Source organism: Oryx dammah, unplaced genomic scaffold (assembly GCF_014754425.2).
Source record: "Oryx dammah isolate SB20612 unplaced genomic scaffold, SCBI_Odam_1.1 HiC_scaffold_24, whole genome shotgun sequence".
In the NCBI taxonomy this organism is placed as follows: domain Eukaryota; kingdom Metazoa; phylum Chordata; class Mammalia; order Artiodactyla; family Bovidae; genus Oryx; species Oryx dammah.
The window spans coordinates 22,158,144-22,183,404 of record NW_024070208.1 but is presented as its reverse complement, the minus strand read 5'-3'; the positions used below and the strand labels follow the sequence as shown (position 1 = coordinate 22,183,404).

General features: G+C 43.7%; 1 long non-coding RNA gene across 1 annotated transcript; it reads right to left on the bottom strand.

Annotated features, from left to right (window-relative positions):
* Nucleotides 1-2,388: 2,388 nt before the first annotated feature.
* LOC120883090 lies at nt 2,389-25,193 on the bottom strand. The gene is made up of 2 exons (XR_005725663.1): nt 24,921-25,193; nt 2,389-2,856 (listed from the first exon to the last, which is right to left on the bottom strand). It is a non-coding gene; the product is annotated as an uncharacterized LOC120883090 (long non-coding RNA).
* Between the last annotated feature and the right edge of the window lie 68 nt (nt 25,194-25,261).

Sequence of the window (25,261 nt, the reverse complement as noted above, 5' to 3'; positions counted from 1 at the left end):
TCCTGACCTGAGCAGTTCAGTTCAGTGAGGGTCAATCCCTTTGCACAGGGCTCAAGCCACTCAAACATTTTGCAGTATTTGGCTGGAAAGGCTGAAATGGTTCCACGCAGGGATTTTAGACCAGCAAGAGCAGACCACCGCCCCTCTCCGTGGTACTCTAAGGAATTCCAGAAACGAGGATGCAGAGAGTAGTGGGCGATTTAAGCCGGAGGTGCCCTAGAGGACAGCCAGCCCAGTCATTTCCAAAAGTTCCTTTCAGCAGGGGAAACCTCTTCATCTCAGATAGAATCATATGTATATTTTAAGTTTTGACTTTATATTGGAGTATAGCTGATTAATAATGTGATACTTCTAGGTGCACAGTGAAGTGATCCAGCCATACATATACATGCAGCCATTCTCCCTCAAACTCCCCTCCCATCCAGGCTGCCACACAACACTGAGCACAGTTCCCTGTGCTATACAGTAGGACCTTGTTGATTATCCATTTTAAGTACAGCAGTGTGTCCGTCCCAAACTCCCTAACTGTCCCATCCCCCCATCCTTTCCCCCGCAACCATAAGTTTGTTCTCTGTGAGTCTGTTTCTCTTTCTCAGTCTGACTTACTTCACTCAGTATGACAATCTCTAGGGCCATCCATGTCGCTGCAAATGGCAGTATTTCACTCTTTTTTTATGGCTGAAATTCCATAAGTATTTTTCTAAAAAGAAGAAAAAGATGCTCTTTTGTGTTTCTCAAGAGGGATGCTATTGCAACTGTGGGCACAAGTCTTCATTTTGCGGGATGGTCCTGCACGTGGTAGGACATTTGACAGCCCTGGCTCCTGTCTCTACGTATCAGTGGCTCCCTCCACCCCAAGCGACTGGAACTAAAAAGCCCCCACACATTCCCAAATGCCCTCGGCAGGTACCCATCCCACTTGAGAATGCACCTAATCACGGTTGCACAATTAGATCTGCCCAGTGAGGGCCGCTATTGATCCTGACAGGATGGCCCTGAGCCTAAGGGATGCCGAGAGCCCTGGGAAAGCCCCTATGGGAAACCCTGACTCCCCCTGATGAATGACATTCTCACTGTGTTGCCAGGAGTAAGCCACTTACCCTCCTTGGGCCTCAGTTTTCTCTTCTGCAAAATGGGAATAACAATCCTTACCTTCATCACAGGGCCTTTGTGAGGACCCAGTGAAGTACTGTGCACAAACTTGCTTTGTAAATTCTCCAGCCTCTGCTGATGCCTCGTCCACACTCCTCTACTGGGCTTGTAAAGGCCCTGCTATCTTAGTGTTCTGAAAAGACTTCCCATGGAAACCAAAGAACAAAAGCAAAAAACCCAATCATAAGGATTCCACAGAAAACCACTTCTATTCACGTCCCCTGCACTCACACCCTGGGAGATGATGGCTGTCCTCTGCTCCCACCAAGACACCTACTTTCTCTCTTTTGTGAGCCAGCAAGACAATCAGCCAAGCTTGGCCTGCAGGCAAGGCTTAGCTAGCACAACCTGAAAGTCAGCGACTTCGAGAAAACAGCCTGGCAGAACTCAAGCCTTATCTTTATTACCCCAAGTGGTGTGTGTGACTTGAAAACCTATCAGGAGAAATGGTATGAACAGAGTCTCCCTGAACTTCACCCCTGTAACTGAGAGGAGATGTCATCATGCCGCTTCTAGAGTTTTGATAGGTTGGCACCTGGTTCATGAAAAAAGACTGAGATTTTCAATTGCAAACGGAATCAAGATGACATCACCTCACTGAGGCTCTTTTATCTTTTCTCTTCTTTGTTTTTTCATTTTTTAAAAACTTCATAGTGGAGTATTGAGTTTCCCAGGTGGCTCGGTGGTAAAGAATCCACCTGCAAATGCAGGAGCATTGGTTTGATCCCCGGTCCAGAAAGATCCCCTGGAGAAGGAAATGGCAGCCCATTCCAGTATTCTCGCCTGGAGAATCCCACGGACAGAGGAGCCTGACAGGCTACAGCCCACGGGGTCGCAAAAGAGACTGACATGACTTAGTGACTAAACAAAAACACCACCACCACATTAGAGCGTAGCTGATCAGAGATGTATTAGTTTCAGGTGTACAATCAACAAAGTGATTCAGTTATACATATACAAATTATTTTGTATTCTTTTTCAAATTCTTTTTCAAATTATTTTCCCATTTAGGTTGTTACAGACTATTGAATAAAGTCCCCTGTGCTATACAGTAGGTCCTTGTTTGTTCTTTATTTTAAATATACCAGTGTGTACCTGTATATCCCAGACTCCCAATCTCTCCCTCCCCCTGACTTCCCCCAGCCTCCCACCCCCTCATTACCACCATTTGCAGCAACAGGAATGAACCTGGAGATTAACATAAGTGAAGTAAGTCAGACAGAGAGACACAGATATCACATGATAACGTTTATTTGCAGTATCTAAAAAAAAAAAAAAGATACAAATGGACTTTTTCCCCCTCTCTGCTTTGAAAGGAGGTTGTGCAGATATGAGCAAAAGAATCCATTCTGACTTCATCCCAAACTGGAGTCAAAGTTTTTCTGAGTTCCAGGTCTTAAGTGATAAAGTTGGGGTTTATTTTCTCTTTTCCTCTGTTCTCATGCTTGGGTTCAGGCCCTGAAAGGAGCGTCCTTCAAATGTTTCCAAGTAAGCGCCAGGGGTCAGGAGGGGTCACTTCGGGTTTAGGGCCAGCTTTGCAGAATGAACTTCACAATATCCCCGCTCACTCGTTCAGCCCCACTCTGCCTCCAGCAACTGTGCCATCTCATTTGGACTAAATATAACTTCTCGGTTCAAAGAGAAAATGCGTGGAATGGTCCTGCCAGCTTCCTCGAGATATGTGGGGAGTCCACGAAGGTAAATCTAAGAGGAATAAGAAGCACATGATTCCACCTCTCTATAAACACATCTGGCTTAAGAGAAATGGAAAGGCAGTGTTTCCAACACTGTGCTTCATCTGCTTCAGAAAGAAATAGCGTGAATCAGCAAAGTGCCGAGGAAACACCAGCCTGGGGTCATCAGACCCGGATGAGCAAAACACTAAAAGGGCAAAAGGAAATCTAAGTGAAACTTGCATTTTTGCTAACATTGGGGGTGCTCAGAGAAGCCAGTCGGGCAGCTGAGTTTCTGCAGGTCACCTGTGTCTCCGTTTGTCCCCCTCGGCTGCCAAGGTCTGGCCATTTTACCCACTAACCCGGGGTAGCTGCACTTTGGCGGAGTCTGTCCCCACTGATGTAGTCGATCTCATTGCCAAGGGAAAATGAAACAGGTCCAGAAGCAAAATGCCAATAGTGGCAGCAGAAGAAAGGAAGCCTGTTAAATGTCTCTCCCTCTCCATTACCTTTGCTGCTTTTTTAACATTAAATCCCTCAAGAACCAGATGCTTATGCTAATAAAGGCCCATTAAGTAAGCAACTCAGAAAAGGTACAAGAGCACATCTTCTCATGGAGAATACTAAAAGTTTACCTTTCAAAACAAAAGGGCCTAAAGTCTAAGCCACAATATGGATAGCTGTTCAGCACAGGTATCCCGAGTCAGTCAGATTAACTTGGCCACTTGCTTCCGTGTGACCCCAGGACAAGTCAGTCTTGGACTAATTCTTGGATATGCATCTAATAGGATTAATAACTGTGACTAGCTCATGATTTTTGTGTGCCTTGAAGAGATAATGCAGACAAACACTTAGCACATTGTCTGGTACAAATTCAGTTCTTATAAATGTTAGTTGTCATTATTATTGTTATAGACCTAAAATATGATATGAAGGGAAGATAAAAGAATTTCTTAAAAATCACTTCACTCTTGATTCTATGTATAACTTGCAGCTTTGCTCACCAACTATAGCACTTAATAAGAATTCTTAAATTCTTGTTCCTAGTGCTTCTTAGGCACTGTTAAATCTGACAGAGTTGGGGCTTCTCTGGGAAGCTCACCAACTCCCTGTCTGCATCTGGAGCAGGACATTAAGTACAAATGAAGAACACAGAATTCTCATCTAGACAGAAACAGCCTCTCTCAGGCCAGCACTGCCTACATCAAGGGCTTGCCAATGAACTAAACTGAAAAATAGAAACTGGCCAAGAGGAAATTCAGATAATGGAGTTATCAAGCACTGACTTTAGAATAACTATGCTTAGTATGTTTTCAGAGCTTAAAAGAGAGAGAGAATGTGGGCCAAGAGCTCAGCCAAAAACTTGGAAGGTTTATTTTTAAAAGAATCAAATGAAATGAAAAGTTCAATAACTGAAATTATCTCAAAAGAAAATTTGTGGACTAGATGATATTAGAAGAAAATATCCAAACCGAAGCAAGAAAGGGAAAAAGGAAGAAAATAGAGAAGAATGTAAAGAAGTATAGATGTATAGGAAACATGTACAAGAAAATGGCCTAAATGTAGATAGAATCCCAGGGAAGATAGAATAGCTGAGAATTCCCCAAAAGTGATGAGATATCAAGCTAATCTCTCAGTAAGTACTATAAACACCAGAAACCAATACCAAAGAAAATTACATCTTTGCACATAGTGAAACTACTTAAAAACCAAAGACATATCTTAAAAGCAGCCAGAGGGAAAGAATAAACTGTTGACACAATACTTCTTAGTAGAAACAATGGAATCCAGAAGACAATGGAATCCCGAAAACTTTGAAATAGTATCTTCAAAGTACTAAAAGAAAATAACTCCCAATCTAGAATTCTATATTCAGTAAAAATCCCTCAAAAATAAAGCTTTAAGTAAACATATTTTCAAACAAAAACTGAGAATATTAGCAGAACATCAAATCTAATGAGAATACTAAAATCTTCTCTTTAGACCAAAGGAAAATGATCCTAGATAAAAGTTTAGAAATGCAGAGAAGAATAAAAAGCAGCACAAATGGTAAATCTATAAACACAATTTACATAAATCATAACAAACATAACTATCTAAATAAACAGTGATAACATTATGTAATGGTCTTGTGGGGTTTAAAATCCATATAAAATTAAAATACATGACAAATAGTAAATAAGTTGAAAGTGGGGTTAATGGGAGTTAAAATGTTCTGAGGTTTATTGTGTCTAGGGAATGGTAACAATATGAACTTAGGTTAGATTTTACACAGTCAAGAATGTTGCTATCTCCAGAGTAAGTGTTGGTATTAGTAAAAGCATGTATAAGCTAACAGAAGAAGGGAATATTTTCTTCAAAAAGAACTTCTATGAAAGAGAAGGCAAACAAGGAGAGAAAAGAATACAGAAAAGGTAAAACACACTGAAAAAGAAATATGGAAATATGATATTTCTTATCTCAAGTATATTGTAATTATATTAAATGCAAGATGACTAAACACTTCAATTGAAATATTGAGAAATCAAAACAAAGCCCAATTACAGGCTGCTTACAAAAGACTCACTTTCAATATATAGAAATAGAAGTGTTAACAGTAAAATGATGAAAAATACATACTATGCAAACACTAACCCCAAGAAAACTAACGTAACTACATCAATATTAGAGAATATAGATTTAGAAGCACTTAGAGAAATAGAGTTATTTCATGATCATAAAAGCTTCCACCTCCTAGGAAGATATAGCAATTCTAAATTTCTAAGCAAGTAACATCATAGTCTCAAAATATATAAAGCAAAAGGAAAAAAACAAAAACAAAAAAACTAGAATTTCATAATCATTGTAGATTGTAACACATTTCTTCAAGCAGACAAAAGCAATAAAAATATTCAAAACATGAATGACATAATTAATAAACTTGACCTAATTGAGAAATATTAAACACTGAATCCAACAGCTGCAGTACATCCTCTTGAAATATACATGGGAAATTTAGCAAAATACGCTAGTTCAAAAAGCAAGCCTTAGTAAACCTGAAAGGATTGAAATCTTACCATGTACATTCTTTAACCAATAATAGAAAATCTCTAAATGCTGGGAATTAAGTACCACACGTGCATAATCTAGACAATATTTACTCATCAAAAATATTAATACAAGCATATCTAAGGACTCAAACAAGCCAGAGTGGGTGTCAGGGGGCAGGCACAGGAAATGAGAAAAGTAAGAGGGAAAGAACAAAATAGAACAAAGAGAGAGGCCTTGCACAGAATGATGATTTTGGTGAAACACGACTCAAGAAGTATACTAAATTCAACTCTGTACACTAAAGGTCAAAAATGAAATGAGAAAATTATTTTATTAAGACTAACAGAAAATCTGAATTGTAGCACGTTCTAAATTTACTAAGTCAGTCTTAGAGCCTCCTGTTTGATATACAGGAATATTACTGCTAATTAACAAAAAGTCCTTATACCTCATCAATCAATTCAACGAGCATCTGATGAACACAGATTATATGCCAGAGACTGTGCCAGTTGGTGCAGATACAAAGTCATACGAGATAGAGTCCCAGCTCTCAAGGCACTTACACCTCGTAGGAGTTGACGTCATATGAAATAAACGGGAGGAAATATTATAAGGATAACCACAGAACATAATTGCACAGAAACCACAGCTTACACAACAAAGTAGTACTAGGTATTTGATCACTGATGTTGACTTGGCTGAGAATGACCTACTTTCTGATCTTTGGCTTGCTCTGCAATGAACAAACTCCTTGAGGGCAAGGACAAAAGATTATTTAATTCTGCAATCCCAGTGTTTAGCAGAGTGAAAGTTTATCACATTTTTGTTGAATGAATGAATGCAAAATGGGTGACAGTTTGAGCCAGTGTTCCAAGTCCTATATTTCTACATCAAGAAACCAGGTATAGAAACAACTGGGGCCCTTGACTGGAAGCCAGATCCACAAGGAGATGGTCCTGCTTTTGGCTTGGGTCTCTTAATGCCCAAATCGCAGATGCAGTCATAGCTCTAGGACTCACTGAGGATGTTACATCCAGAGCCTTGGAGAACTTTGTTATTCATAGGTCAACTCTGAATCAAACATATGTGATGCTTAAAAAGAAAAAGAAAGCCCTACCCATCATAAAGTTCTAGAAATCACCTGCAGGGCACTGAGTGGACACAGAAGAGCTTATCTGTAAATCGGCAGGATGATAACTTCTCAGAAAGTTTTTGGAAGAATGATATGGCATGTGAAAGGCCTGGCAACTAGAGATGCCCAATAAATAGTTGCTAAATGAGTTTTTAAAATAATGGGCATTTGGGACTTCCCTGGCAGTCTAGTGATTACCTGCCCCTCACAGTGTGGCAAAAAAAAAAATTAATTAATTTTTTAATTAAAAAATGAAATAGTGGGCATTCTTTAAGTTTGATTTCTCCTTCTTCCTCCAATATACCATCCTCCATTTTCCCAAAAGAGGTGGTAGTCATGAAGTGGAGAAATATTTTGAGGGACTTTCATGCATAACTCTCAGGACATCGAACTACAGAAAAGCATCACCACAGTTGGGGCACATAGAGACCAACACAGAATGCCGAAGACAAAATTATTGTTGCAGGCAAGGGCTAGGACTGAGCCACGAAGCAAACGAGACTGGACTGTAGCAGCAGCATCTACAAATCAAAGGACAACCTGAGGCACATACACGTCCCTGAATCGAGATCGGCTTAATTCCTTCATCAGTGGATGGCAATTCAATCAAGTGGGCCAAGATGCTTGCCCCATATACAATCCCCAGCACCCCAATATCCTCTTCCTCTCATCATAGATTAAGTCGCTCCAGCTCCACACAGTTTTGAAGATCAGTAAATGACCCAATTTCTTTAGACACAGTCAAGTAATCCCCAAAGTACTTTCAATTTATAAAATGCATCAAAGTGCATTTATTTATAGCCTGTAACGCACCAGAAGTTTTGCTGGATGCTGTACAAATGAGCTTCATATATTCTTGGGCCCCGAGCTTTAAAGAAGGAATCTGGCTTTTCCAACAGTCCTTCTATAAAATGCCCTCCGATGGCTTCTTAATCCTCAAAGTCAACAGTTTTTCCTGAGGCCGCATTTGTTTCAGCTCATCCACAGCCCCTGGTCTCTCTGTCTCCTCCTCTTTTCCATGGTAGAGAACTTCCCCATATTTCCCTACTATCTCTCCTATTGTTTCTTCTGCTTGCATTGATTTCTGTTCCTCCTCTGAGTCCTAAAAGGACATATTCCTGAGGCTTTTGTTTTCTCCTGATTTCTTTTTGGTCCTGAACTAAACAACAACTGACATGTTCAGTTCAGTCCAGTCCCTCAGTCGTGTCCGATTCTTTGCGACCCCATGGACTGCAGCACACCAGGCCTCCCTGTCCATCACCAACTCCTGGAGTTCACCAAAAGTCATGTCCATTGAGTCAGTGATGCCATCCAACTATCTCATCCTCTGCCATCCCCTTCTCCTCCTGCCTTCAATCTTTCCCAGCATCAGGGTCTTTTCAAATGAGTCAGCTCTTTGCATCAAGTGGCCAAAGGATTGGCATTTCAGCTTCAACATCAGTCCTTCCAATGAACACCCAGGACTGATCTCCTTTAGGATGGCCTGGTTGGATCTCCTTGCAGTCCAAGGGACACTCAAGAGTCTTCTCTAACACCTGACTGTGAGCATAGCACCGCTTAAGTGCTTTACATATATGAACCCACTTCATGCTGACGACAGTCCAGGGAGGCAAGTACCATGACTGTCCCTGTGTTATAGATGGGGAAGCTAAGAACCAGAGGGATTAAGAAGTCCAGTTAAGTTAAGTTAAGTTAATTCGCTTGCTCAGTCGTGTCGGACTCTTTGCAACCCCATGAACTGTAGCCCACCAGGCTCCTCTGTTCATGGGATTTTCCAGGCAAGAATACTGGAGTGGGTTGCCATTTCCTACTCCAGGGGATCTTCCCGACCCAGGGATCAAACCCAGGTCTCCCGCATTGCAGGCAGACGCTTTAACCTCTGAGCTCAAAACAGCTTGGGAATCAGTGTACCTGGGAAGCTTAATAAAATGTAGAATTACATGCTCTGGAAAAAAAAAATGGGAGGAGTGAGAAGAAGACCAAAAAAGTGGAACTCTGAGAAACAGCAGCTTCATTCATGAGACAGAGGTAAAGAACAGTGGACCCCAACACGTAGGTGAGAGAGGACAGAGGAGCCAAGGCAGAGTGGTGTCCTGGGAGCTCTAGAGAAGATCTCCAAATACAAGGTTGATTCTTCCAGACCAGTGAAGGCGATGGGCAGTGTTTGCTGGAACTGATGGTTAGGAGGTCGTGTGTGACCCAGGTGGGAAGAGTTTTAGTGGCATTTAGGGGAAAGAATCCAAATATTTTTTAAGACCCTAAAGGAAGATTTCTCTCTCTCTCTCTCCTCTTTTTCCTCTCTCTCTCCCTTTCTCCATCTGTTGTGCCTAGGACCTAGCTTACACATAATCACTCCTCATTTGCTGGCTTGCCATTGCAGAGAACGAGGAAACCATCACCCCAAATCACTGTTGCTGCTGCTGCTGCTAAGTCGCTTCAGTTGTGTCCGACTCTGTGCGACCCCATAGACGGCAGCCCACTAGGCTCCCCCGTCCCTGGGATTCTCCAGGCAAGAACACTGGAGTGGGTTGCCATTTCCTTCTCCAATGCAGGAAATCACTGTTATGGAGTCAAAAAGGAAAGACAGTGGGTATGTCACTTGGGAGTTCAGAATTGTAAGAGCAGGGAGCTCACACGTCGGTTTCAAGCTGGACAGGAACCATTTCACGGAGGAGGTGACAGGTGGACGAGGCCCTGGTCCCCCGGTAGAGCGTGCCCACTGCAGGCTGCCGAGTGGACACGGCCGGTCTGCTCAGACAGGACACCACGGTTCTCAGACGATAACACAGTGCCCCGCTTCTGGAGAGGCAGTTGCCAACAGCTGAAGTCACGGTTCCAGGTCACTGTGACCCACGGCCCACCCTGAAACGCCTTCCATTCCTCGACCTCTTAGGGTCACCCTGCTCGGCTGCTAAGGCCGACGCTCCTTCACGGTCATGGCCCTTCTCCTTCGTCCTGGAGAGGAAACACCCGGCTCCTCACAGCTGACTGTTGCTCCCACGGCTCTGGGAGCGTTAAGGCTTCAAAAGAGGAACCACTCACGCTGTCATCACCACAGCGGTCGTTTCCACGGGATTCCTTTTTCCGATTGAGCATTGGATTGACGGGCTTGGCTCTTGCCTGGGGGTGGAGGGCAGGGTGGGAGGGCGTTGCAAAGCCTCTGACTCATTCCGCCCTCCCTCTCGCCCTCCCCAGCTGCCCCAACCGCACTTCCTCCTCCTCTGAAGTTAAAGGTCAGCCTCTCATGCTCAGGCCAAGGTTTTTTAGACACACACACTTGCGCACACACACACACACACACACACAAATTGGCTTATGAGAGAATACATTTTTTAAACATGAAAAGAAATAAGGAAAAGAGCTCTCAAAAATAAATTTAAAAATAAATAATCATTCCCCCAAAACTACTTAATAATTTCAGAATAATAAAACTTTCCAATTGTCAATGCATCAGGAATAAAATAAAAGGCATGAATGCTTCACTGTGAGCAGGCCTCTTAAAAATGATCCTAATTTCTTCCAGAGGCTCCGTAGGGGAATGGCAAGGTTCTCCTCAATAGAGAAGTATTCCAGCAATAATATAGTCACTTCTCTTCACATGTCCTGAGTGCTAGTATGAACATAGCAATGTTTTACAGCTGGCATCCTGTACACAGCTGCTCAAAAATGCTGTATTCCTGGGGCTACAATCATGCACTGTGCATTTGAAACACCTTTCACTAAGCAAGAGCAGGCAGCAGCCCCAGACGACCCTCCCAGGGACCATTACACAGAGCTTTCTACTTCTCCCAGGTCCCCCTGCCCCTGGTAAGGGATGAGCAGCCCACTGAGCCCTTGGACCCAGGTGATCAACCCAAGCAGGACACTGAATCACAATGTCTCTGCCTTCCGGGTAATTTCTGCCCCTGATCCCTCCTTTGTCCCAACCTCAGTGGTCAGGAGGTCTGTGAAACTGGCTGGACAGAGGTGATTACAATACTGTTTCTATATTACTGATAAAGAAACTGAGTCTTGAACTTCCCTGGTGGCCCCGCAGTTAAGAATCTGCCTGCGAATGCAGAGGACACGAGTTCAACCCCTGGTCCGAGAAGACTCCACGTGCCGCAGGGCAACTAAGTCCCTGAGCCGCAACTACTGAGCCCCGTGTGCCCAGAGCCCATGGTCTGCAGCAGAAGCACCGCAGTGAGAAGCCCGTGCACCCCGACAAAGGGCAGCCCCCACCGGCCGCAACTAGGGAAAGCTGGAGCACAGCCACAGTGAGACCCAGCACAGCCAAAAATAAATTTGTTTTTTGAGTTTATAAGCAACTGTACCTCAGAATTTAACCACACAGTTCATGAGGGGCAATAAATACCACAGCCCACAAGGGCTGCACCTCGTCACCCTCTGAACTCACTTCCAGCCCACTGGGACCAGAGGCCTATCCAGTTCTGAAAATGGGGACCGACCTGGTTCCAACAGGAGTCTGGGGTCCTTCTCTTCCCGCCCAGTGTCCCCGCACTGCGCCCAAGGGCCTGACCTTACAGGCGGTGTTGGTAACCATGGCTCCCTCGAACTTTCAGAATCCCGCATCTGACAGCTCAGCCGCCCGTTTCCACACCTCCTGCTTTGCTGCCTGCCAGTGACAACCTGTTTCAGATTAGCCTTGACAATTTTCTCTGGAGAGCTTCCAAAAATGTCCTCAACCAAACCGTCAGGGAAAGGGCTGGGCCTGGCGCCCACCCAGCTCTGGGCAGAGACCAGTCACCGTCACTCCCCTCGGCCCTGGAGACCGCTCGTGGGCACAGGCCACTTCGCCCCAGGAAATTTATGGGAACTGCTTCAGGTTATTAAAGTTCAATTACATAAGAAGCGTAGTGTCTTGAAATCTATCGCTCTGCTTTTCCTTTTGGCCTTTGTCTCCAAAAGACCTCCATCTTAGTTGAGTTGGGAAGTATTGCAGAGAACATTAGGATGTTCAAGTAAGGATGCCAAGGAAAAGGAAGATTCAAGTTCACCCTTTAAGATCCATAATAAGATTATCAAACCCATGCAAACGCTTTGTCAAGAGAGAAAAGGGTTTTTCAAAATCCCTTTATCGCCTCTAACATTTCAAGCAGCAAGGCTGGAGTTCCCCTTGAGAGAGGTCCCCTCCAGGAATGAGAGAAGGAAGATGAAGAAGGGGTTACAGGTTGCAAACCCCACACCCCAAAGGCCAGGATCTCTCAAAGCGACAGGGCTCAAGATGCATCAGGTCAGATATGGGTGGGACCTTCTAGGGACCTTGACAGCAGTTGGCCTTTGCCCCCCTGGAGCAGGAGCAAAAGTGGCAGGGAGGCAGGTTGTTGGACAGTTGGAGGCAGCACCCCGGATCTGCATGGCTGGTGCACTGTATGTCAGGGACCAGGAGTTCCCTGTGCCTTCGGGTGATAAGAAATAGAGGTGGTGAGAGGCAGCTGAGTGGGCACCGATCTTATTGTCAGTGAAGACATCACAGTGGGGAGACAGTTAGACCAGAAGACATGCCCATCAGTGTGCTGCCTAAAGGCTGCTTTATTACTACAATCCCACTGGGGGGCTACCTTCAATATAGAAAAGGCAAAATCAAGTCACTTCCACCAATACCACCCTAGTCCAAGCCCCTTTCATCTCACCTTGACTTGCTTTCTAGCTGCATCAGCTTCCGTATTGGTCATCCTGCCTCCACTCTTGGTCCCCTGAAGTCTGTTCCTCGCCAGAGAGCCCAGGTGATCCCTTTAACATAATAACTGAAGCCATGTCAGCTCTGCAATCAACACCCTCCAGCAGACTGCCCTGGTGGTCCAGTGGGTTAAGAATCCGCCTGCCAATGCAGGGGACCCAGGTTTGATCCCTGGCCCAGGAAGATACCACATGCCGTAGGGCGACTAAGCCCACACACAGCAACTACTGAGCCCATGTGCCACCACTACTCCAGCCCGAGCGCCTAGAGCCCATGCTCCACAACAAGGGAAGCCAGTGCAATGAGAAGGCTATGCACCACGCGAGACTAGAGAAAGCCCACTGGGCAGTGAAGACCCAGTGCAGCCAAAACTAAAAGCTAAAATAAACACAGAAACCAAGAAACAGTTTTAAAACCCTCCAGTGACTTCATCGGAGAAGGCAATGGCACCCCACTCCAGTACTCTTGCCTGGAAAATCCCATGGACAGAGGACCCTGGTAGGCTGCAGTCCATGGGGTCGCTGAGGGTCGGACACGACTGAGCGACGGGGGAGCCTGGTGGGCTGCCATCTATGGGGTCGCACAGAGTCGGACACGACTGAAGTGACTTAGCATAGCATAGTGACTTCATAATCGACTTGGAGGACAACCTGAGGTCCTTACCACGGTAACAGGATGCGACCTGCTGGGCCTCAGTCTCCCTCTCAAACTCCATTTCCTGTCTGCTCACCCCACCCACTCCACTCTGGTCTAGGACCTCCTGGCTTAATCTCAAACACGCCAAGCACACTCCCAGCTCGGGCTCTCTGCACCTGCTCTTCCCTCTACCTAGAATGTTCTCTCAAACGTCCTCACGGCCTGTGCCCTCATTTCCTTTGGGTCTCTTCTGTCTTGTCCTAAGAGAGGCTGTGCCTAAACCATCCTTCCCAAAATGGCAACCACGCCAGGCCACTCTCAATCCCTAGTGCCTGCTTTATTCTTTTTAGTGTTCATCACCCCTTTGGGATTTATGTTGTTTTTATAGTAGCATCAGTCATAAAATATACATAATAGAAAATTTACCATCTTAATGATTTTTAAGTGTATAATTCAGTCTGGCGGGCTACAGTCCATTGGGGTCATGAAGAGTTGGATACAACTGAACACAAACACTTTTACTTTTCACGTACATTCACATTGTCATGCCACCATCACTATCCATCCGCAGAATTCTTTTCACCTTGCAAAACTGAGACTCTGTGCCCATTAAACACCAGCTCCCATCTCTTCTCCTGGCTGCATCAAGCACCTTTCTTCTTTCTATCTCTGTGAACTTATGTGAACCTGATGTGAGTTATTCTAGGGACCTTCTATAAGTGAATTCACACAGTATTTGTTCCTCTGGGGCTGGCTTGTTTCACTTAGCAGAGTGTTCTCAAGCTTCATCCACACAGCAGCACGTATCAGAATTTCCTCCCTTTTTAAGGCTGACTAATAGTCCACTGTGTTTATGACACCTTTGGTGTAACCATTCATCCATCAGTGGACACTTGTGACACTTCGCCTTTGGGCTAGTGTGAATAATACTGCTGTGAACATGGGTGTCCAAAGGTAGCATGTTTCATATTTGTTCATGGCCCGTCTTTAGCACCAGCACAGCACTTGGTACATAACAGAAGCTCAGTGGACATTTGTTGAATGTCTACAAGTGGCACAAAATGTCTACAGGTCTGTTCCAACCACGGGGTTCCTGCTCTTAATCAGGACTTAGTGCTGCTCCCCAGCATCAAGAACTGCTGATCTGTCTAAAGGGGCTATGAGCAGTGGACTTGCTGAGGCATGTTTTGGCAGTCCAGTTAGTGTACCGTCCAAGGGAGAAGGCATGTCCCTCCCAAGGTCTTAGTCATTCTGCTTCTGGTGTCAGGAGTTTACCAGCTGCAGAAAGGCCAGTCCACTAATAGAGCAGGAATCAATTAAACATTTGATTCACTACCACAACATCCTGTTTTATACTCTTCGTATCAATTATTATTTGAAATGACCATGTTTATTCATCGTATCCTTGTTGATCATCAGCCACCTTCTCACCATGTAGGCCCTAAGAGAGCAGACACTTTGTCTTCAGTGTAGAATGATCAAAACATTAAACAAGTAAAGGAATTCATGCAACGGATTCTTTTACTTCTGGTTCCATGCTGTGCTTAGTTGCTCAGTCATGTCCGACTCTTTGCGAACCCAGGGACTGCAGCCCACCAGGCTCCTCTGTCCATGGGATTCTCCAGGCAAGAATACTGGAGTGGGTTGCCATGCCCTCCTTCAGGGGATCTTCCCAACCCAGGGATCGAACCCAGGTCTCCTGCACTGCAGGCGGATTCTTTACCATCTGAGCCACCAGGGAAGCCCTCGGTTCCATAATTCTTGAGAAACTTTCTCATTATGATTCTACTTCGCAGGTAGGTAAGAATCAGGTCAGGCTAATGCAAAGATAGTATTCACTGATTTTAAATAGAGTGACATTTCTGTTTATTTATCCATAAAGGAAACACTATTTCTCTCCTATGTGGAGGCTTTCCCTACTTCAAGCAACTCCCCAGTCTCAGCAGACACAAATATGTCCTACAAATTCAGTTCTGACACCACTACTTACCTGGAGATTATAGCAGATCCCACAGGCTAAGGACTCAGTCTCAGAAGACTCCCTGCCACCCTTCCCACCCATACCCACCCCCACTTCAGAGGCCGACTGCAAGTCAGGTTGTCACCTGCATTTCTGACCAACCACCTATAAATCAGGTTCCCCTGACCTCCTTCTCTGGTTCAATAATTTGCTAGAATAGCTAACAGAACTCAGGGAAACATTTACTTATATTTACTGATTTATTCTAGAAGAATACAACTCAGGAAGAGCCAGCTGGGAGAGATGCTTGGAGCAAGGCATGGGGGGGAGGAGCATGGAGTTTCTAGGGTCTCTCCAGGTGCACCACTGCTCAGCACCAACACGTGTTCACCAACCTGGAAGCTCATCAAATCTCACTGTTTGAGAGCTTTTATAGAGATTTAATCTCCAGCATTCTAGAGGCTGTGGCTGGGGAGCTGAAAGTCTCAACTCACTAATCACTCGGTCTTTCTGATGACCTGCCCCATCCCAGGCTATCCACGGGATGTGCCTTAAGTCACCGCATTGGCATGAACTCAAATGGTGCCGAGAACTGGGAGCAGAGACCAAGTATATTTCTTATTATAACACAATGTTAGTTTCCTAAGTGGGCTTCCCAGGTGGCTCAGTGGTAAAGTACCCACCTGCCAGTGCAGGAGACGCAGGTTCAGTCTCTGGGTCGGGAAGATTCCCAGGAGGAGGAAATGGCAACCCACTCCAGCATTCTTGCCTGGGAAATTGCATGGACAGAGGAGGCTGACAAGCTACAGTCCATGGGGGTCACAAAGAGTTGGATATAACTGAGCAATTGAGCATGCATGTAATTTTTGAAATCTTGGTTAGTATGAGTCTATTTCTGAAAATTAACCTTAATCTCATTAGGTAAAAACAACAACAACAAAAAAATCTGACCAGTCCCTCAACCAGAATAAATCACCAACATCAACTTCACTTTAAGAGACTTCATGATCACCACCATAAATTAAAATAAAGAAGAAGTGAAACCTTTTGAATTATATCAGTTTCTTGATGTCTTGTGACTTCTAATTTATTACAACCAGAAGTATAAAATGAGAACTCACACAGGGTGAGATGGTCTTCCTAATTTTGTAGATCTCAACATAAAAGAACTGAAACTCTTAGCAGGAAAAAAAAAAATGCCGTGGTTCACAGGTAAGATCTGCCATGACATGGGAAAAAAAGAGAGTGGTCTTTATACCATGTATCTGCCATCCTTGTCTAGATCGTCTTCAGCCTTCCAGTTTCCTTTGAATGTTCAGACACCCCGTCAGGGCCCCTAATTACAGAGCACCATGAAGATTCAATCTGGGGGGAGTTTCTACTTCCCTCCTAGTTGCTTCCTACATGGTTAATGCAGGAAAGTTACTTTTCAGTTCCTGCTGCTGCTGCTGCTGCTGCTGCTGCTGCGTCGCTTCAGTCATGTCTGACTCTGTGCGACCCCATAGATGGCAGCCCACCAGGCTGCCCCGTCCCTGGGATTCTCCAGGCAAGAACACTGGAGTGGGTTGCCATTTCCTTCAGTTCCTATCAAGTCTATATCCTTATTCACAGAGAACGAGCCAGATGATCTCAGACCTTCTAGTAGAAAACAATAATATATCAGCAATTACCTGTTTTGCAAAACCCTGCACATGTCAGTCCTACAGTCTAGCATTCAGAGTAAGAGCAAGGACACTCCACCTCAACATTTTATTGCAGCTGCCAATGTGTGTTCCAACTCATCTCTTCACGTCTGCTTCTAAAATTAGGCATCAGAACAAATGTCCTTCCTGCCTCACATGGGTTTGTTTGTTTTCTTATCTCGTAGTTCAAGGGGACATCCTCTGCCCTTGCTTCCTGACTCCCACCCACCACGTACTACCTTATCAAAAACTGAGTTGCCTCATTGGAGACCATAACTCTGATGGGACCCGGAGAAGACCAACATGTGCTATAGCTGGGGGAGCAGAAGGTTTCTCAGAAACTAGCCACTAAGCACAACTCAAGACCCAAAAGCTCAACCCGCAGCTTGTGATCCGATTTCACTTCACATGCTTGTACCTTGAGTGGATCTTGAGTGCTTATTGGAAACATCTGGTTTGGGAGGCCAGCTCTATGTATACTGACAAAAAAGAATGATCTTGCTTTACCTGGAAAGGTTGTCATCTCAAACCCAACATACAGCTTCAAGAGGTCTGGGCTGAGAAGGAGCCCGGCTAGGCTAGGCAGGGAGCTGGACGTGCACTCAACGTTCTCACCGAAGTAGCGGCTGCATCTGTATCTATATCCAATCCCCAAAGAACAACAAAAAGAAATTTCATAATGTTTTCTTTCACTTTGTCTCTAAGGCTTGATAGTCACATCTATGAAGGTAGGGGCCATGTCTTAATGACTGTGTGTATTTCTTGCTAAAATAAGCCCCCAGCAAATATGTATGCCTTGATATCCATGATGCACCTGGAAAGTAGGCATACAACTCACTTTATAATGGGGACTGGAGACAGATAAGATTGTCTAAATACTACTTAGAAGCTTGGGGACTGAATTAGCAAATTATTAAGTGTATAGCAAAGGGATGACCTAACTCCTAGCCTCAAAGAAAACACTTGAAATATAACTTGTAGACCAATAAAAGGCAATATCTCCTTTCCTTCAGGAACTAGGAACATTCCATTCGACCCGACCTTCTTTAACACCACATAATTCCTTCCCCCACCAGGTTACGTCATGTTTAAGTTACATCATGACACAGTCTCAATATCCAGTGGATGGCAAAGAAAAAAAAAATCCCTCTCAAAATGAAGAAAACACAATTTCTGTTCATAGTATGAGTTAGAATCATCAATCTAAGGCTCTAGTAAATATTCAAAAAGAACTGATATTTACCAGTTGTTAACTTTGAATCAAAAAGTGTAAGAGCACTTCATATAAAACACCCACTTAAACACGTTAGTTTCAACTTCCGATAGCAGAGATTATTTTCATATCATCAATCTTGTAGAGTTTCAGATCTAGATATTTTGTGAGATGGTCTATAAATAGAAATGGGGAGATACACAATTGATTATGCTTTTCTTCCCTTTAGAAAATATAAGCTCTCAGCTCTGTGTAATTTATTTTAAGTTTTTATTATTTTTTTGGCAGTACCATGCAGCATGTGGGATCTTTGTTCCCCAACCAGGATCAAACCTGTGCCCTTTGCAGTGGAAGCAAGGGGTCTTAACCACTGGTCCACCAGGGAAGTCCCTGTGTAAATTATTTTTAAGTAAAGACAAACATTTATGAACTAGGAGAGATGACAAAATTACTATAACAACTCTAAGTCTAATGGCACCTGCGTTGTTCAGAATATAGTTTATGAGCATTTAACATTTGGCAAGTGTGTAAGCAGAAATTGCTTTAATATAATTCATTAGGTTGATGGGTCTCTCTTAAGAGGAAATAATACTGTATTTACCTAAGGATTACATGAGGCAAGACTTCAGCGCTGGATCAGGTGGTGGGCAGAAACCCGAGATCAAAGTCACCAAGGCCAAACACCAATTGTTTGTGTTGTTTTGTTTTGTTGTTGACACAAGACAGTAAGCGGCTCAGAGTACACCATGCCCTTGCCAAGTCAAAAAAACAACACTTCATTTGAGAGGAACTGGACTGTTCTGCACATGTGTGAGAGGGAATTTCTCAATGGAAAGTCTGTTGTGATCAGTGAAGAAATGCCCTTTGATACCAACCTGCTCTCTCATCAGTTTCCCCAAGTGGAATGATGCACTGACTCCATTCAGAGTGTGTACAACATATATAATGGATACTGTGTACAAACACCTGCCATATTCTAGATAATTAACTCACTTTATTATCCACATTCTAACCTTGTGAAGTAGTGCTATTTCCCCCCACTTCAGAGATGAGGAAACAGAGGCTCAAAGAGGTTACAAAACTGAGCCAAAATCACAGACAGAAGGTTGCAGAACTGGCCTTTGGAGCTGTGTTTTTTGGTTCCCAGGCCCGTTGGTTGAGGGTCGGGAGGGGGAAGGGGAAGAAACACAGCACCCACGGAGTCACATGTTGGTTCTTTGGAGCCAGCAGAGTTACAGAGCAGAACACAGGAGGCCCAAGTCTATGACTGGAGGGTCAGTTACACACAGGGAAAGGACAGGGGTCCAGGCCTCAACCTTGCAGCCTGGCTGAGCTGTGTGGGGTTTGCTGGATCAGAAAGAAGCATCTTCACTTACTGCAGAGGGAGGTTCATCATAGAATTAAAGGAGTGAGCAGAAATAATCAGCTCAGGCTAAGTGTCACAACAAATCTTTCAGCAGCTTTCAATCTACTGCCTTACTTCTGAGCTCTAGCAGCAGACAAACCAGCACCGTGAGGCCCACCAGGATTTCGCTGCCCCAGCGAGCATCACCAGGGTGCCGCCCTCTCTGCCACCCACAGCACCAGCACCAGCAGCTCACCTCCACTTCCCTTTGTCTCCTTTTATTCACTCGTACCTTACAGCCTTTTCCCAGGTCTTCTTCCTTGGTTGTCTCCTACTAACTAACCAAAAGGCAGGAAGGTTACAACCCCCGGCTTCTGTCGTTGTTCAGTCCCTCAGTCATGGCCGACTCTTTGTGGCCCCATGGACTGCAGCACACCAGGCTCCTCTGTCCTCCACTTTCCACCAGGGTTTGCTCAAACTCATGTCCATTGAGTCAGTGTTGCCATCCAACCATCTCATCCTCTGCTGCCCCCTTCTCCACTTGCCTTCAATCCTTCCCAGCATCAGGGTCTTTTCCAAAGAGTCAGCTCTTCATATCAGGTAGCTGAAGTATTAGAGCTTCAGCTTCAGCCTCAGTCCTTCCAATGAATATTCAGGGTTGATCTCCTTTAGGATGGACTGGTTGGATCTCCTTGCTGTCCAAGGGACTCTCAAGGTCTTCTCCAGCACCACAGTTCAAAAGCATCAATTCTTCAGCACTCAGCCTTCTTTTTGGTCCAACTCTCACATCCGTACATGACTACTGGAAAAACCAAAGCTCATTCTGCCTTCCAGTTCCAAAGCCTAGGAGCGTATAATTTAAGAACATAATTCTCATTCAGAATCCTCACCGCAAGGACATCTGCCATGCATCAATTTTAGATTCCCAACATCTCCAACCAGAGCAGAGTAGGATGGAGAATGAATAAGATATTTGAACTCCACAAATTCTGACTCTGACCTTGCCAAATGTCTTCCTGCCACTCCCTCCATCTACTTTTCTGCATCTACAATGGAAGACCTTATATAATCAAGTCATATTTTTTTTGTAGCTCCTACTGTTTTGATTTAAAAAACAACAATAACAACAACAACAACAACCCCTTCCAGGACATTTTAAAGCTTAAACGAATGGGTGCTTATCTTTTCTCTTTTGTAATATGTGATTTGACCTATTTCTCTTGTATGAATTTCAAAGTCTAACTCTGATAAACGTCAAGTTTAACTTCGGAAATGATTTAGCATGCAGTGTATATAAATGACACTAGAAATCTTAGTCAATCACAACAGCGTCACTAACCTTCAAATGATATAGGAGGAGGGAGTGGGGCTGAGAAATTCCTTGTTTTATTACAGGATTGCTACAAAGAACACTGTCAACAGGTTTATATATTTCTATCAATTTTACTTTAAGTGCATTTGTGCTTAGGTTTTGATTTTGATGATCCAAAATCTTAGCATGAAAAATAATAATAAAAATGAACATTTGGCTTTCTTCCAACTTAGTCAGGGACACAAGGTATTTTTACATTAATTATTCTAAGCTGCAGCCCTTGCTTTTTTTCAATTACAGTCTAGCTTACTTTTTCTATGTTACCTTTAATTTAGGAAATTTTCAAACTTACACAATAGTGGCCCCTTTTATTTCATTTTTGTCCACACAAACACCAATGATTTATGATGTGAAGTAAATCCCCGAAACTATTTTATCTTCTTAAATGTGTAAATTGAAATGACCACAAACTTTAAAAATCACATTAACTCAATATAATTAAACATTGAGTAAGTGTTCACATTTACCTATCCTTAAAAAAAAAAATTTTTTTTTATTATGTAGAATTTAGCACTGGGATCCACATAAGGTCTATACACTATTATTAGTTATAGATCTTAATTCTCTTTTAAATTATGGGTTACTCCATTTCTTTTTTCCCATGTCTTCTTGTCATTATTGTTATCAAAGGAGAAAAAGAAATTAGATTATCTATTCTTTGTTGTTCAATCATTGTTCAGTCCCTAAGCAGTGTCTGACTCTTTGCTACCCCATGGACTGCAGCATGCCAGGCTTCCCTGTCCGTCACTATCTCCTGGAGTTTGCACAAACTCATGTCCATTGAGTCGGTAATGCCATCCAACCATCTCATCCTCTGGCGTCCCCTTCTCCTCTTGCCCTTGATCTTTCCCAGCATCGGAGTCTTTTCCAATGAATCAGCTCTTTGCATCAGGTGGCCAAAGTATTGGAGCTTCAGTTTCAGCATTGGTCCTTCCAAAGAATATTCAAGGTTGATTTCCTTTAGGATTGACTGGTTTGATCTCCTTGCAGTCCAAGGGACACTTAAGAGTCTTCTCCAGCATGACTGTTAGAAAGCATCAGTTCTCTGGCACTCAGCCTTCTTTATGGTCCAACATCCATACACGACTACTGGAAAGTCCATAGCTTTAACTATACAGACCTTTGTCAGCAAAGTGATGTCTCTGCTTTTTAATTAGATTTGTTGTAGCTTTCCTTCCAAAGAGCAAACGTGTTTTAATTTCATGCAGGCAGTTATCACCTGCAATGACAGTGAAGCCCAAGAAAATAAAATCTATCACTGTTTCCACTTTTTCCCCATCTGTTTGCCATGAAGTGATGGAACCAGATGCTGTGATCTTAGTTTTTTTAATGTTGAGTTTTAAGCCAGCCTTTCACTCTCCTCTTTCACCCTCATCAAGAAACTCTTAGAAGTACCTATATCTGAGTTTTGCTAATTGCATGATGTCTCTTAATACACTCCTCTTTCTTGTTTCCCTATAAATTTGTTTTCCTAAAAACTGGTCACTTGGTCTAGAAGCTTGATTAATCCAAATGTTACTGATTGTATTTTCTCCCCTGGCTTTCAATTTCTTCAAGTTCATATAACATAGGAAATATATTTGATTTCCTTAAACAAAAGTATCAAAAGTTTCAGAAAAAAAAAAAAAGTTGTCTGGAAACACCCTGCCCAAATATTTGATGGTGGTTTAGTTGCTAAGTCGTGTCCAATGCTTGCAATTCCATAGACTGTAGACTGCCAGGTTCCTCTGTCCATGGAATTCTCAAGGCAAGAATACTGGAGCGGGTTGCCATTTCCGGCTCCAGGGGATCTTCCTGACCCAAGAATGGAACCCAGGTCTCCTGCACTGCAGGCAGATTCTTTACCAACTGAGCTACAAGGGAAGCTCTACCCAATATTTATCCTTATATATTTCAGTATAAATTATTAATCTTTAACTCCTTAAAAATAAAAACAAGGACCAGGAGATAAACAGGACTGAAAATGGCACAGCATCGCTGCAAAGATCCCCTTGCCCTTCAACATATGATTTTCTTTTTCTCCAAAGCACTGCAAAAACTGGACAGATTAGCTAAACAGCAGGCCCTGCCTGGACCTTCCCACTCTATCACTCTCAGCATATTCTATTCTAGAGCAATAAAACATTCATTTTAAGAGAAATAATTTGAGCATCCAGGCCTGTGCCTTCTATAGTTATTCTCTGCCCCAACAGAAAACAAATGTGGTTAACCAAAAGTCAGCTTTAGAAAAAGAAGAAAAAAAAAAAGCCTTTGTTCTTTACAAAAATACTTTGTTATCAGCCTTCAAGAAAGATGTCAGATATTAATTTGAGGCTAGAGTATTGCAGGAGTAGGGGCAGGGAAGAGAGGGTAACAGAAAATCTCCCCATGGATTGGTCATGAGCATGATCTGAGATCATGAACCTGTATGGAGAGATTTAGAGTAACTAGATCGTTGGAGAAGGTAACAGAGAAAAGGTGTTGTTATCTACAAACCATGATGCAAACTAAATAGAGCTATGCACAGGTATAAATTTGAAGGAAGCTGAAGCCATGCAGCAGCCTAAACTCCACTCGGCCTTAGAAACAGAAATCTGTCACGTGAACAACACACACGTCAATGAAGAGCTGAATGAGTCCAGCAGAAAAGGAGAGAGAGCAGTCAAGAGGGCTCAGAACACTTGCATGGAGCTCAGCATAGCCCGGCACCATTGGCATTGCTGGCCGCACTCAATCAACAGTGCAGAGGGGAAGCAAGGAAGGCAGAAGCAGCACCTGGAACAGGGCAATTCTGGGGGCTAAACTGCGAACCTTGCATACATTCTCTGCTGTTCTCAGCCCCTCTGACCAGAAATCATGAAGCCTCATTTCCCCTGAGCTCTGCCAGGCTTCATACCCAGTGAAATCTGATGAACTAGGATAAGTTAACAGCCTCCAGCCTCTCCCAGACTGGTTATCTCGGAGGTGAGCCCCTGGACATCCTTGGTCCTTCCATCTCTGGCTTCAGCAACACACTTCATAGAACTCAGTGTCTGCCTTAGTTTCCCTCTAGTTTACCACCAGGTCATGTCCCCGTTGAGTTTCACCTGGCTGAACCCTGTCATTTTGCTGTGGATGCTGAATCTGGGCCTCCTGGATCTGCAGCCCAGGGACGGTTTTGGGGGGTGCTACTACCATCCCAGTCTTCCTCAATAGAGAGAGAACTGGACCACAGGTCTTGAGTTCAATCTGGAACTTTACAAATCTCATTAAACATAGTCATTAAATTTGTGAATTCCCATTTCCTCATCTGAAAATTAAGGTTACTATTCACTACCTGCCCCACCTTTGATGGTGGTTCAATAAAAGCAAGCTAATGAATTAAGCTGTGCTGCCTCTCTTCAATCCAGGGCTTATTTTTGCCACCAGCTTTCTGGGCTCTTCTCATTTCTCTAGGAATGATCCCCCCCCCCGTAGGCATTTCCCACATATCCACCTTGTGGATATTCCAGATGGACAGATGTAGTCTAGAACACTCTGGAGTAGTCTGGAAGCGACTTAGCAACAGCAGCAGCAGGAGTAGTCTGAATGGCTAGAAACATAGCAAGGGTTTAGCTAAGCCACTAGGTAGAAGGAAATTACCATGAGTGACAGATTCTTCCAATCTTAGGTAGGGCAGCTCACCCAGGAAATAAGTTCACATGTGCACAGAGTGAAAAGCCTCATAGACCCAACCAGTCTCACTGAGCTCAAGTCACTCCCACTGGAACCACTGTCAACAGAGCCACCTTTGAAAACAATAGGCAGCTTTAAACATAATGAGCTGTATGTATCTACATAATGTGGCCAAACAGTAATATGACCTATTTCATAATGCACTTGGCAAAACCAAATGGATATGGCTAAGACCATGGTCCATGGAGTCGCAAAGAGTCGGACACGACTTAGCAGCTGAAAAACAAGACCATTAGAGAAAGTTGCTCTGAAAAAACAAGCAAAAAAGCATCCTGTTCAACAACATATCTAAACATCCAATAAACTGCAAACAAATCAAGAGGAATAGAGTTTCCCAACAAGTAAGACTTACCCTTCTCTTGAAAATGCTTTAAAACCAGAGTCGTTTGTCATGGTGAAGTTTGGTCCTTGAACAGAAGCTCTATTTTCCACAGAGGAAGGATGCTCAGCTGATGGAGAAAACAAGCAAATGCTACATGTCAGGCATTGGGTTAGGAACTTCCATCTATTTTCTCAGTTAGTTCTCACAAAATGCCATAAGCCAGATAAAGAAATCAGTTCAGAGAGAATTCGTGACGCACCAAGGGTGCATAGCCAGCAAATGTGGGAGTTAAGGACTTTTCCATCTCAGCCCACTGACTTCTCTGTAAAAGGCAGATTTAAAGCAGAGCACTTCCTACTCCTGTTAGCCCA